This window comes from Micropterus dolomieu, linkage group LG10 (assembly GCF_021292245.1).
Source record: "Micropterus dolomieu isolate WLL.071019.BEF.003 ecotype Adirondacks linkage group LG10, ASM2129224v1, whole genome shotgun sequence".
NCBI classification, from domain to species: Eukaryota; Metazoa; Chordata; class Actinopteri; order Centrarchiformes; family Centrarchidae; genus Micropterus; species Micropterus dolomieu.
The window spans coordinates 9272724-9285823 of record NC_060159.1 but is presented as its reverse complement, the minus strand read 5'-3'; the positions used below and the strand labels follow the sequence as shown (position 1 = coordinate 9285823).

Below are 13100 nucleotides of genomic sequence, written 5' to 3'. Positions count from 1 at the left end.
GATGTTGCTCCTCTCTGACACCACTGGTCTCCATAGCAACCCTGCTGGCCAGTAATAGCCTCTAGCTCGCCTGGCTGCAGCGGCAACATGAAGATGCACACACACATACACGATGCACACACAAACAGGCACATTTGAGCCCCTGAATAGGATCTCACTGCGTATTAATAGAGGCAGAGGGACTCAGTAGCCCACCCAGTTAAACCACCCCCTCAAGACTTACCAGAGAGAACACACACAACATCTACCCCCATCATTAAAGGCCCTGGCCCCACACACACACACACACACACACACACACCAAGGCCCTTGATTCTAGTAAACAAGCCCTGTAATTGGCGATAGCAGATAGCTGGGAATTATACATTAGAGCTGGCTTGTGTTGTTGCTTTCCTGGTACGTGCAGAAAAGCACTGGTTGAATTGTCTGCTTAATATTAAGCTGTACGCTCCTTTCAACATGACGAAATTGAGCTTTACTCTACATTTTGCGAGGCACCATCTTGAATACAGAAGATAGCTCCCTGTAACCAATGCTAGTGTGTTTCCACATTCAGATTCTACAGAACATAGTTTAACACAATGACACACCCTGTTAAAGTAATTATACATGACTACAAAGTTGACTATTTCCCCCCAAAATGAGATAGATCAGTGTTTGATAATTTCTTATCTTTGTGAGAGCTGCCTCCGTGGGTGAAGCAGGTAACTGCTGTGTCCTATACTTTTAGCTGAGTTAAGACTAAATGTAACCACCCTATAACAAGATCAAATAAATCCTAGTCTAGCATAAAAAAAAAGGTTTAAGTAAAGTGTCGAGCGATGTTTCTTTTAAATTTGTGTTAACCTTTAAAGGGACGCACTGTGTAACTTGCATTCGTTCTAACTAGGAAAACAACAATCATTCACACTGAACTGAATTGACACAAATAATATAGCTATTTATACCATAATTGTTTATGTCAAACCTGCCTTCAAAGAGGCATCCAAACCTATCCAGATTTTTAAAGGGAGAGTTAGTGATAAAATGAAATATTACCTTTTTTTTTTAAACAATTAATTCTTTTGAAATTCCAATCTATGATATTATTTCACTTTGTATAATGTGTTTATATGTTGCATTCATTCAGTTAAGTATTAATCACATTGATTTCTGACACTTAATAATAATGACCTCAGGTATTGTCTGTTTGACTTTCCCTTCTGCTAACATACCAATATTCATTATACTCAGAGGTATGTATACTGTATGCCATCAACGCTGCTAACATCACACAATGTTTTTTCATGTACAGAAATGATGCTCTGTTTTATAAAGGTGACAGCACTTTGCAGTTCAAGCCAGGCAGTGAGCTGATGATTGCATAAAGGATTGAAAAACACTGAAAGTCGCTGTACTGTATATGTGGGAGGTGAATTGGAGTCTGTACTTACCAGGTGACAGACAGAGTGACAGAAAACTGAGGGGAGGGGAAACACCAGAGGACAGCACTGGACCACTCTAAAAAGAGATTAATAGAGACAGAAGGAGAGGTGGGAGACAAGACAGAAAGTGAGAAATTAGTGAAGTGCAATTTGCAGATATCCAACGTGCTGCCAACTTCATTATTCAGCTTCATCTACACTTAAACTAATATTACAGATGCTTGTGATGCCTTCAGGGGGGACACTGACTGTCGAACACACACACACACACACACACACACACACACACACGGGTGTAATCACAAACCCCCCCTCCCCCTCCAATCCTGTTTGGATTGTGCAGAATTTTAATCATTCCTCTGGCTTCTGCTTAATAAACCTTTAATGGGAAGCTGCTTCCCTTAAGAAACACTGTTTTCGTCAGAGAGAGGGGTGTAAATGAGCTGGCAAATAAGACAAACGGCACCACCTCCGCATCTGCTCTGCCGTAGCTTTTGAGTGGTATGTAATGTCAGTGAGGATAACGGAGTCTACTAATGTAAATGTAAAGTACAGACTGAGTCAAAGGGACAGACAGAGAGAGGGAGTCAAACACGAACAAAGCTATAGATGGAAAGGAAGATTATCCTCCACATGGCAAGCCATTTTATAACTTTGTCTGCACCGAAGACAAGACAAATTCTTCTACATTTCCTGTACTTAGCTGTGACTGTGATTCTGCTTGTGCCTCTCCTCACCTCATCATCACAGCTTTATCTTGCTTTGCCCACTGCAGGACAGGAACTCTGGTGTTAATGGTTTCTTTACACAAGAACTGTGCAAGATAAACTTTGCCAGATAACCGTAGACAGGGCAGGATAGATTTAACAACTAAGTCAGGAAAAGTTGCTGTTCTGCAGATTGTATTTACATCTTGGATTATCGTAGTTTATTAATGTTGATTTTTGTAAGCTCAGTAAAATCAAATTTATCCTGTCAGTAGACCCTTTGTTCCGTTTTGCAGAAGGTTTATCATATAGTACATCTTTTTAGGTACATTTAAGAGGAATAAACAAAAGTGACTCATCCCCAAAGTTTATACAAGGACTTCAATATTGTAACATTTACCAAATGACTGAATACATATTCTAAATTCAATATAATTTAAGTTTTATGTCAGGTCTTTTTTCAGGGCATTTTGAACATGCAAACACAGAATGAACCACAGTTTTGAATGCATTTTGCAACAATTACAGCTATCTAACTGCTTAATAATGCATGCTAAAAATGCATGCTGAAATATGTTCATTTCCATTGTTTAGTCATTTTCATTTGTTCTCTGCCCATTACTTCCTGTTTGGCCATTTCCACAGGGACCATCTTTAGTGATGCTCAAGAAGGTTTCAAAGCACTGTCCTTTTGCAAAATATGACCCAAAGTAGTACCACGTTAAAGGATGATTTCTGTATTTTTAAACATCGGCCCAGTTTTCACATATTTTGGTGTTGAAATGACTAGTAGGTACAAAAATCCGTACAGAAGATGGCTTCAGCTGGCAGTCGTGAGCCTGGGGCAATTGCGGCCTTCAAAATTATGTTCACAAAAAATGCTTATTTTTGCCACCGACAGACTCAAACTGTTACACAAGTTGTAAAGGATCCCTAGTGACTCGCGGTAACACCTTTTGTTTTTAATACAAAAGCTAATATTTCAGTTAGTAGCAGTTAGTGTTTTTTATAGCCATCTGTCCATCTAGACACCAAAACATGATCCAGTTTCACCGAAATCAATGAATTAAGCATATCTGGTATATAGCGCCAGAAACACTCAGCTCCGATGGCATCTACCATTTTTCCAACCTAATTCTTCTCTCATTTGTGGTCTGATAATCAATAAATTAAAATTCTGTGTCCAATTTCACCAATTTCCAAGGTAAGTTCCTGTAGGTGTCATATGGCGTTGAGCACAATGGCACACAAGTCCCTCGGACAGCTGGGAAAAAGTATCCAGGTTGAAAAGTATCAAACTTAAAGGCTTAATAGGCTCTCTTTGGGGGTTTGAATAGATACTGTGTGTATAATCATCTAACATTGGTAAACAAACTGTGACTCTCAGCCATCATGAATTATTAATACAAAGGGCTGCAAGATACCTCACCAAGTTGTATACCAGGAATATAAGGGAATTTTAGCTGCATCCAACCACATAAAAAAGGTACCACAAGGGTTTGTTTTGAGATATAATACAGTATATTATTTTGGATCACAGACTTGACTGAAAATTATTTATTTCAACAGGGAATTTAAAACAATTTGTAATCAGGACAGGAACTGATTTTAGGAGTCAATATTTCTTCAACAGTTAATCAAGCATTGACCCACTCAACATTGATCGCGCTCCATCCATCATGTCTTTGAAGTCATACGCCTCCTATTTATCCATCGGTCTCTCCTCTCTTCTTCATGTAGATGGGTTTCTCCCCACATTGGCAGCTTATGTGGATCAAATGTTCTACACGTCAAGTGGTCTCACTGGCAGAGAGCTGTTCACAGGCCTCTTCAGCCAGGGAAGAGGATCAGTGGGTAGTAGGTGCACCAGAAAAGGGAAACCATGTGATGTATACAGTGACCAGTATTTCGGTAAGAAGAGAGACAGGTAAAGAGCTACAGTAAATAGATAACAGACAGATCAGAAGATAAAATCATTAATTCTGTGGTAACAGATTTGAACTAAAAATTTAACTAGGACTTATACATGACAAGTGATAAAAAAAATTTTTTAATTCTCTAACATATAGCAACCTATGTAGCACTGTTGCAGAGCCTGTCCTAAACGCATCAATTAAGACTAACAGAAATTAGTGAAGTTCAACACGAGTGAATTGTTTTATTTAAACACTGTTTTAAACCTTCGCCAGGCACAAGACTGAACTAGTCTTGTAAGAGACAGAAATTTAAGCTGCAGTTTTTTGAAGTTGACATCAAGGTAGGTTCTTGAGATCCTGCTGAGTGGAAATATGGTTATAGTTATACAATATCATTATTTCCAATTCTATTTATCGATTTTTAAAAGTAATTCTTCACTTTCAATAAAGAAGAACTAGCAAACTAGAACGCATAGGCGCTACCATGGAAACTCCCAGCAAGCACCACTAGCAGTAGAGTCCAGTGATGGATACACAATATCAAACAAAGGATGGATGTACTTTGCTACCTGATAGGCTCTCTCCCTCTACCCTTTCAGAGTGAGTGAGTGAGTGAGTGAGTGAGTGAGTGAGTGAGTGAGTGTGTATTTTTAGAGGGTAACATCCAGCCGTGTAGTAATAATTCCTTTGATTAGGACAACAGTTAAGAGGTAATCTCACCCCTGCCTGCCAGCGGATTTAAATAGAGTAAACAGTGGCAGCTCTACCATCATCACTCAACCAGTGACAGCTCTACAGGAGAACCACACAGGGGTGCTGATTAAAAGGACAGCACTGTTAACACAGCCAACCACACACAATCCCAAAGGTATCACAAGATGGGATATGGCAGGGGAAGTGACATTATCCATGTTACCTGGAATAGTCTAATCTAAAAATAACACACATGCGCACACACATACAGGACAAATGTGATTATAAAACGTAAAGGTTATAATATGTCTGATTATAAGAGAGTGACATTACTTGTAATGCCTAGAATAGTGAAATTTAAAAATAAACATGCATATTATCTTTGCGTGTAAAAATAACACAATGGCTGGAAGGGTCACAGCCACCATAGTGTCTCCTATAAGTTAGTTTAGATGTGAAGAGAGTGACTAGGTAGATCAAGAGCTACAAACATATGTTCCTGCCTCAGGAAATGGACCCTATCGGTAGCCTGACACGTATGTCTCTGTGGGACTCAGTTGGCTGCTTTGCTGCCATGAACAGCACCTGCCAGGTTATTGGGATGATAACGCTCATGTTAGCCATCTTTCCCTTCTATATTGCTTTTTTTTTTTTTTATCCTTTTATTTATTCAGGGGAACTTCACTGAGAGGAAGGCCCAATCCCAATGTCCCTCCTAAGCCCTAAGCCCTGAACCCTCACAGACTTTACTGACGTCACTTGGAAAGTGATTGAGTGCAAGAGGCTGCAAGGGCTCACAATGCTGCAAACAGGAATGGGACAGCCCTTTACCACATTATCACATTACCTTCACGACAATGAAACACGTTGCACACTTTTTATTTTGTTTTTGCCTAATTTTTAAGTCTTGCAGGCTCTTGCCCTACAGAGTGGAGGAGAGGTAAATGTCAGTCTACATTTGTCAATAATCAGTGCACTATTGTTGGTCAAAAAAGCATCATTAAGCAAAAAATAAAATAAATAGTTGAATAAACTAAGTGTGTAATAAGGTGATTGCATTCATCTGACTTTATGTGTTCTATGTATCATCTTAAAACAATTTTAGCATCAGCGTTGGTTTCCATGCTTGTTTGTTTACAGTTCTTCTTTTACAGGTGAAGATTTACAGGTGAAACTCGAAAAATTTGCATATCGTGCAAAAGTTCATTTATTTCAGTAATTCAACTTAAAGGTGAAACTAATATATTATATAGACTCATTACATGCAAAGTGAGATATTTCAAGCCTTTATTTGATATAATTTCGATGATTATTGCGTACAGCTTATGAAAACCCCAAATTCAAAATCTAATCTAACTAATATATTAGTTTCACCATTGAATCACAAGTTGAATTACTGAGACACTTTAAGACAACAGTGGGACAGCCCTAAGCCCTCACACACTTCCCGGGAACGCACCTCAAAGTCTGAGTATGGACATTGGGATTGGGATTGGGCCTGATCACAGTCACACCCGCCTTGCACAACCACAACCTGATCTGCTGGCCACTAAGCCGCTCCACTGGAGCTGTTGGGGTTATGGGCCTTGCTCAAGGGCACCTCAGTGGTGGTAAATGAGTTTACTTTCCACTTATCCTGCCAGTCCGGGGATTAAACCGGCGACCTCCCCGTCACAAGCTCGCTTCTCTAACCTTCGGGCCACCATTGAGAGTCACTGCAAGGGGGGCATCAAACAACATCAAGTCTCTGACCAATGGAGGGATCTGAGAAAACCCCACCCCCTGTTTATCATGCAGCTGTGTCCCATAAGGCAGCAGGATTTCTGAGAGGGTCGAAGTTGGGTCACCAGATTGGAAAGTGCTGAAGCAGAGAGACCTAAAAATAGGGAAGTTTATTCTAACACTATATCTTCATTTCAAAGCCTGATTCTGTCATGGGAATCCAGACAAACACTAAAGAATGACTGGACTACAGATGAAATTGGATGTTTCATAGTAAAGCAGAACTTGGATTATAAGATTGATACCACTCTCACCTCTCTATTGTGAATACAAAGCAACCGCCAGCAGCTAGTTGTCACCTAGAACAAAGACTGAAAACAGGGGGGAAACAGCTAGTCTTGCTCTATCCAAAAGGTACCAAAATCTGCCTCCTAAAACCTCTAAAGCTCACTATTTAACAAATTCTATCTTGTTAGATTGATCCGCACACAAACCAAAGTGTAGTTGTGGTTTAAAGGTGGGGTATGTATTGTCTTGAAGTCACTGTAAGGTTGCCAGGCAGGAAGTTAGAGCCCTTCTTTCCAGTCTTTGTGCTAAGCTAACTTAAAATTTTATATGTCTGTCACAGTTCTGTGAGATTCTGTATCTGTCCTCTGTTGTGGTTAAGGATATCAACTTTTTTTCCACGCCAACTTTGCTTACATTTAAAAAAATTTAAATAAATAAATGGGTGAAATAAATAAATATACTTTGGGCCACTACTTTTGAACACATGTTGCATAATCTGCAGCTGGTTCCATTACCTGCTGTGAACTTCTAACATTTATGAAAGGTCTGTCAAAATTCACTTAAACACTATTCTGGGATGACTGACTTGAATTGTTATTAGTTAGACAAGGTTTTTATGGTTGTCTGATTTATGTTTCCCTTATGCATTTATATGTTCTTATGCATTATATTTCACTTTGTTGTATTGTATTGCATTTTATAGTGAAGCACTTTGCAATTTTTATCTGTGAAAGGTGCTATATAAATAAAACTTTACTTACTCATTCTCTGTACAATTTTTTTACCATGTGAATCATGCCTGGTGAAGAAATACTTTTTAATACTTACTTTTTACTTACTAATCATTTGTTTTGCTTTTGCCGTTTCTAAATACGTTATATGCAAGTGGCTCTAATGAAATATGTGATTTATGTACTTTAAGTACAAATACATAAAAATAAAAAACAGACCAAACAACCAAGGGGCTCGTTTATCAAACTGACTTATGATCAATTTTGACTAAGTATAACTTACACAGAAAACCACATATAAGTAGTTTGGCTTTGTCAGCCAACCCACTGTTTAGGCCACCGAATAATACGTACTGGCTGCCTTCATTCTCCTCTACCTTAGCAGTGATCTTCCAAAAGGTTTGCTTTTCTCTGTTGGTCCATGGCTACTCGCCTAAACCCTCATTTGTGTTAATTTGAGATTTATAAATAGTTTGTTCTTTGATTATTTCGTTTCAGAACTGAATCAGAAAAAACAAAGCCGTTTTTTGAAAATATTGATTTTGATATTTAATGTGTCAGATTAGTGTAGCTTTGTGTGTTACACTTGATAAACCTGCAGCAGATACACTTAGACGATGGCGGTGCCTGATTAAATGTAATTAAGATGAGCCTGAACATCAACATAGGTGGGTTTTGAGTTAGAAAAAAATGTTCAGTTTGTAACTCACTAGCAACTGGGACGTTGCCTGAGAATCCTCCGTTTTTTAAGATTTCTTCAGCATCAAATTAATTCAGTGATAGTTGTGAGTACATGCAGTGGTACACAGCAAAAATAAACTGTTATTAGCTAAATTGGCGAGCTGTATATTAACGAATCATACACAGATTAAAAGGTTCGGGTAATTTTCGTTCAGCCTCTCTACACTGTTTCCACCTGACTTATTTTCTTAGTGAGATGGAAGAATTTAGAAAGTTTCATGGCGCTGCGGAGAGCCTCCAGCTGTAGTAGGCACATGGATTAGGCTATGCATAAAACAGGAGCATCGAACTTCATCCAGCCAGGGGGAACGAACATTGACTGTCCAGTGCGCCGGTTCCACTGGAAACTCAAGCAGGAGCAGGGCGCTGGAGTGTAGTTACAGGGCGAGGGAGAGGAGGTCGTGGGAGCGACCTGGTGCGCTGCGGACAGTCGGCGATCATTCTCTCTGGTTGGATGAAGCCTGACGCAGATGTACAGCAGTTAGTTTGACAACCAATACGGCTAAAACACCGGTCATAGATAGAACAAAACGCAGCTGCTTTGTTTTTCCGTTTTGGTTTTAAAACCATATAACCAAAGAACGAACCATACACAGATTTTTATAAACGTACTAGGTGTGTACGTTACAAATGGGCTTCTTAGAACCAGCATAAGCAAAAGGTTTTTAATGCTCAGTATCTTTTATGGCTCAAGCTTAAGCGCACAGTCGAAAATGATTTTAAGATTAGGGCTGAACGATTCTGGTCTAATCTAAAAAAATCTAATTGTGATTTTTTTTTAACCAATATTGCGATTGCAAATTAATATGCGATTTTTTTTTAAGCTCTTTATCTTCTGTATTATTCAAAACAGACAAGCAATAAATCAGTGTATAGTATGACCAACATAATATTAGATTCTTAGATTAGATAAATAAGATTCTTTCTTTCCTATGTTATGATTAAATTAGATGATGCTTGAATTGCATGAATTATTAAATGGTGGAGAAGTAGTCTCAAATTATAATAATTTTACAGAAAAAAAATTTGACTCAAGTCATGGCATTAAATATATAATATCAGGTAGGCCTACCTACAGATGACAACACACACAAGTTCACCCACAGTGTGTTATACAGTAGCAAATCAAATCTCCACTAGAATCCATCTCTCAACCAAACCTTTCTTTTCTGTATCCCTGCAAACAAACAAAAAACATACTCAGTTTGAGGTTCAATACAAAAGTTAGCAAACAAAAATAAAACCAAGTGACGCCTCTTGCGTCTAATAGACCAGTTTAGTAATCCTCCGGATCCCCCCTCCCCCCGCAGCCGCCCAGTGCTGCTGGTAAGCAGCGCTCTGGCTTTAACAGACTGGACCTCTTCTGGACTGATCAGTTTGGTTTGAAACTGCCATTTCACAGATATCCCCTGAGCTGACTGGTGGATGTGTTATGCAGGCGCGTGCCTGTACACCAACCCTAATGCACGTGTCTGTCTTTCTGTTGAGCACTTCCCTGTCTGCCAAAGTTGCAGATGACCTGACAATTTCACCTACCACTGCCAACAATTTACATTTGGTGGGTAGTAATTTTATTCCCTGTTTGACACTAAAATTTGTGCAGTGTCAGGTTCTGTCAAGCCTGAGGCTACAACAGCGTGCCAAGTTGATGCTTCCTCTCTGCAGAATGCTTTACTCTCGCGTGTCATGTGACCACAGCCTTTGCAAATAGAAATTCTTGTTTTATCATATCGCGATAATATCGCAAATGCAATTAATCGTTCAGCCTTACTTAAGATTAAGTTCAAAAATATATCTAAGAATATTTTTATAGATGAGGCCCCAGCACTGGTTTGAATGGAATGAATGACTTAAAACCCTCTTTCTTCTAGTCTTCTCAGGAGAACGTGGGTGAAATTGGAGAGGGAGGTAAAGACAAAAGCAGAGGCGTCCTGAGAGAAGCAGAGAATGATGGAGGAGGAGAGAAAGGCAGTCAGATAAAGACGAAGATGCACTCGCACCAAAACATTTCACATACACTTTGACTTTACAATTTTTTCTCGTCTCTGTGATGCCGTCAGGAGCCAGCTCCCTGAGGGCCAAACTGAGAGAGTAAAATCCAAGCAGAGAGAAAAGGTGAGAGGGAGAGCTTTTCTACTTAGTGAATCAGAGAGAGAACACAGAGAAAACACTCCTTTTGCCTTGGAGAATGACGGATGACTGTCTTTAACAAGGACAAAAATGGGTCTCACCCCCCCCCCCCACCACCACACACACACACACACCTCCCTTTCAAGCAATGTGCTGGCTAATTAGTGGATTACATTAGCAGTGATGGAGTCCAGGGCCTCTGTCACAGGGACATGTTCTTTACTACCATTGATAGAAAACCACTCAACCTCAGCTAGTAATGGCAGCTATTTTACAGAATAATTTGTGCTGGTATGACATAGAATACTGTAAAGATGAGGCCCCTGCATACAGCTGCAAATGTATCCCATTTCAGACATGTAATGTGTAAAATCTTTCTGTTTAAGTAGTCACAAATATTTCATTATGACTTTACTCAAACATGGCATGCTCACTACAGATGCAGCTGTAATTTACACATGATTTGACATCTGGTACATGAGAGGGAGTGTGGCCCTGCTCGAGAACAGCGGAGAGATGGAAAACGATACAGAGAAAGAAAAGTGTTCTCTTTTCTCTCATTTGTATTTGCTCATATGCTAATACTTTATAAACCCAAACCCGTTTTTTTAAACTATTTATAGTCAGCATTTTCCCAGCAATAGCTATTGAATGTTTTGTTCCATTTTGTACGAGTGACGAGCTATAGTTAACACGGCTAAGTTAACGTTCAAGTTAGCGGGTTTTTAAAAACGACGGTTCATGGCCAGTGCTGCATTGGCTCGTGAGTTCGACCAATCAATGCACACTTACGTTACGTTCCTCTTCGTCTTGGGAGAGTACCTACTCTGAAGTAGGAGCTAAAAAAGTCCCTCAAAACTGCATCCTAAGAACTACGATCATTCCCAGTTCTTGCAGTGCAGACACTGCTCTCTCAGAACTATGAAAAAGTTCCTCCAGTGAGAAAACACCTATAATTAGTGGAAGAGTTCATCAAATTTAGATCTCTAAACAAGACAGTCATTTTCTTCATTTCAATTCAATAGTCTCCAACTCTTCTGCAAGGTAACAAATCCCTTTACTGTGCTCTGCTTTTATATAGAAAAGTGCTTCAGATTAAATCAGATCACGGTTGCAATGATTATTGACCCATATTTTTATTAGAACAATGTCGGTTTGTTGGGCTGCATTGTAAATAGATATATCACTTGTTCGTCTAAATTTTTTCTCTGCACTTTAGTAGTACTAGGGACCTGAAAGTTTTAATTTGTTTGGTTCTGGTTTATACTTGAACCACTGGAACTTCCTGTAAATGGTCTGAAAGTCCGAAGCATCCAAAAAATGCTTTCACACAAGAAACGAACCGAACCATGGTTCAGTTTGATCCGCAAAATGACTACCTTTATTCGCCGGACCAAATTTCATCTGTTTGGTCGAGACCATGGTCCAGGGGATGTTTCACACCTGTAACTTTAGTTGGATCAAACTGAAAATGCCGGACCAAACAAGGTAAGTGTGAAAGTCCCCTTAAACTGCACTTGCTGTTACCACAGTAACTACAGGTTAGGGCTGGACAACAACAATAATTATCGCAATATAATTTTTCTCAGTATAACAAACGTTCAATAAATATTCAAAAAATGTTAGATTTTATTCACTTGAATCATACACTAATTAGTAAAAACTTTTTTTTATTAAGATTTTTTTTTTTTTTTTTTTTTGGAGAAAGGACTGATAAAAGCTTTTACTTAATTTTCTCATGCATATTTGTTGACAAAGATTTTATCAAAATTGTTTTGAATGTTCTACCTCAGATTTGTGAAGTGATCCACTGTTTGGCCTCAAGGGTTGACCATAAAGAAGATTTAACTATCAGGTCTCTTCAACTTTCACTGAGGAGCAAAAAAAATAAATAAATAAAAATCAACCTTTAAACTTGAAACAAATAAAGATTTGATATTTATCATGATAATTATCGATATCCAAAAGATATGAAACTTTTTATAGCGATAACATTTTTGCCCATATCGTCCAGCCCTACTACGGGTGTTGCCAAATCAATCAGAATTTCAGGAATTTCAGGAAGTGTTTTGCTGGATATTAATACTCTCAGCAGGTGGCATTGAGGAAGGGACATAAGGTTGAAGATCATTGCGGCCTCCCAAGTTTTTTGTGGAGCAAAAAGAATAAAAAAACCAAACAAAAAACAAACCCTTAAGATTGCAGTCACGACCTTTGCAGAAAAGTGACTTGCTAGATTAGAAACCTGAAGCTGAAAATTTACATAATAAAGTGCATGTCTGAATTCAAGGCCTTAGGTGAAAATAATAATATAATAATAATCCTTATTTGTAGAGCACTTTTCAAAAACAAGTTACAAAGTGCTTTAACAAGTGTAAAGAATAATACAAAAAAAAAGATAAGAGCATGAAAATTTAATATAAAATTAGTAAAATACAATAAAATAAAAGGGATAAAATAAAGTCAAATAAGATCGGGAAAAGCTCTCCTATAAAAGTATGTTTTAAGAAGGGACTTAAGAGTTCACTGACTCAGCCGACCTGATTTCCTCGGGCAGGCTGTTCCAGAGCCTCGGGGCCCTGACAGCAAACGCTCTGTCCCCTTTAGTTTTCAGTCGAGACTCTGGAACAGACAACAGACCTCTGCCCGAGGATCTCAAGGTACGTGCTGGTGCGTATGGGACTAAAAGGTCAGAAATATAACAAGGCGAGAGACCATGAAGAGCTTTAAAAGTGATCAATAGAATTT

The 13100-nt window shown here is 38.8% G+C and overlaps 1 protein-coding gene across 5 annotated transcripts in view; it reads right to left on the bottom strand.

Annotated features, from left to right (window-relative positions):
- Nucleotides 1-13100, bottom strand: part of LOC123977750 (1-phosphatidylinositol 4,5-bisphosphate phosphodiesterase beta-4-like) — a 72319-nt gene that overhangs the window by 47287 nt on the left and 11932 nt on the right. For 4 of the 5 annotated variants that reach the window (XM_046060687.1, XM_046060688.1, XM_046060685.1 and 1 more), the window contains one exon: nucleotides 1434-1500. The exons of the other annotated variant lie outside the window; for it this stretch is intronic. The gene's annotated coding sequence lies outside the window, so the exon portion shown is untranslated. The remainder of the gene's footprint in view (nucleotides 1-1433; nucleotides 1501-13100) is intronic. 5 annotated transcript variants of the gene reach the window in all.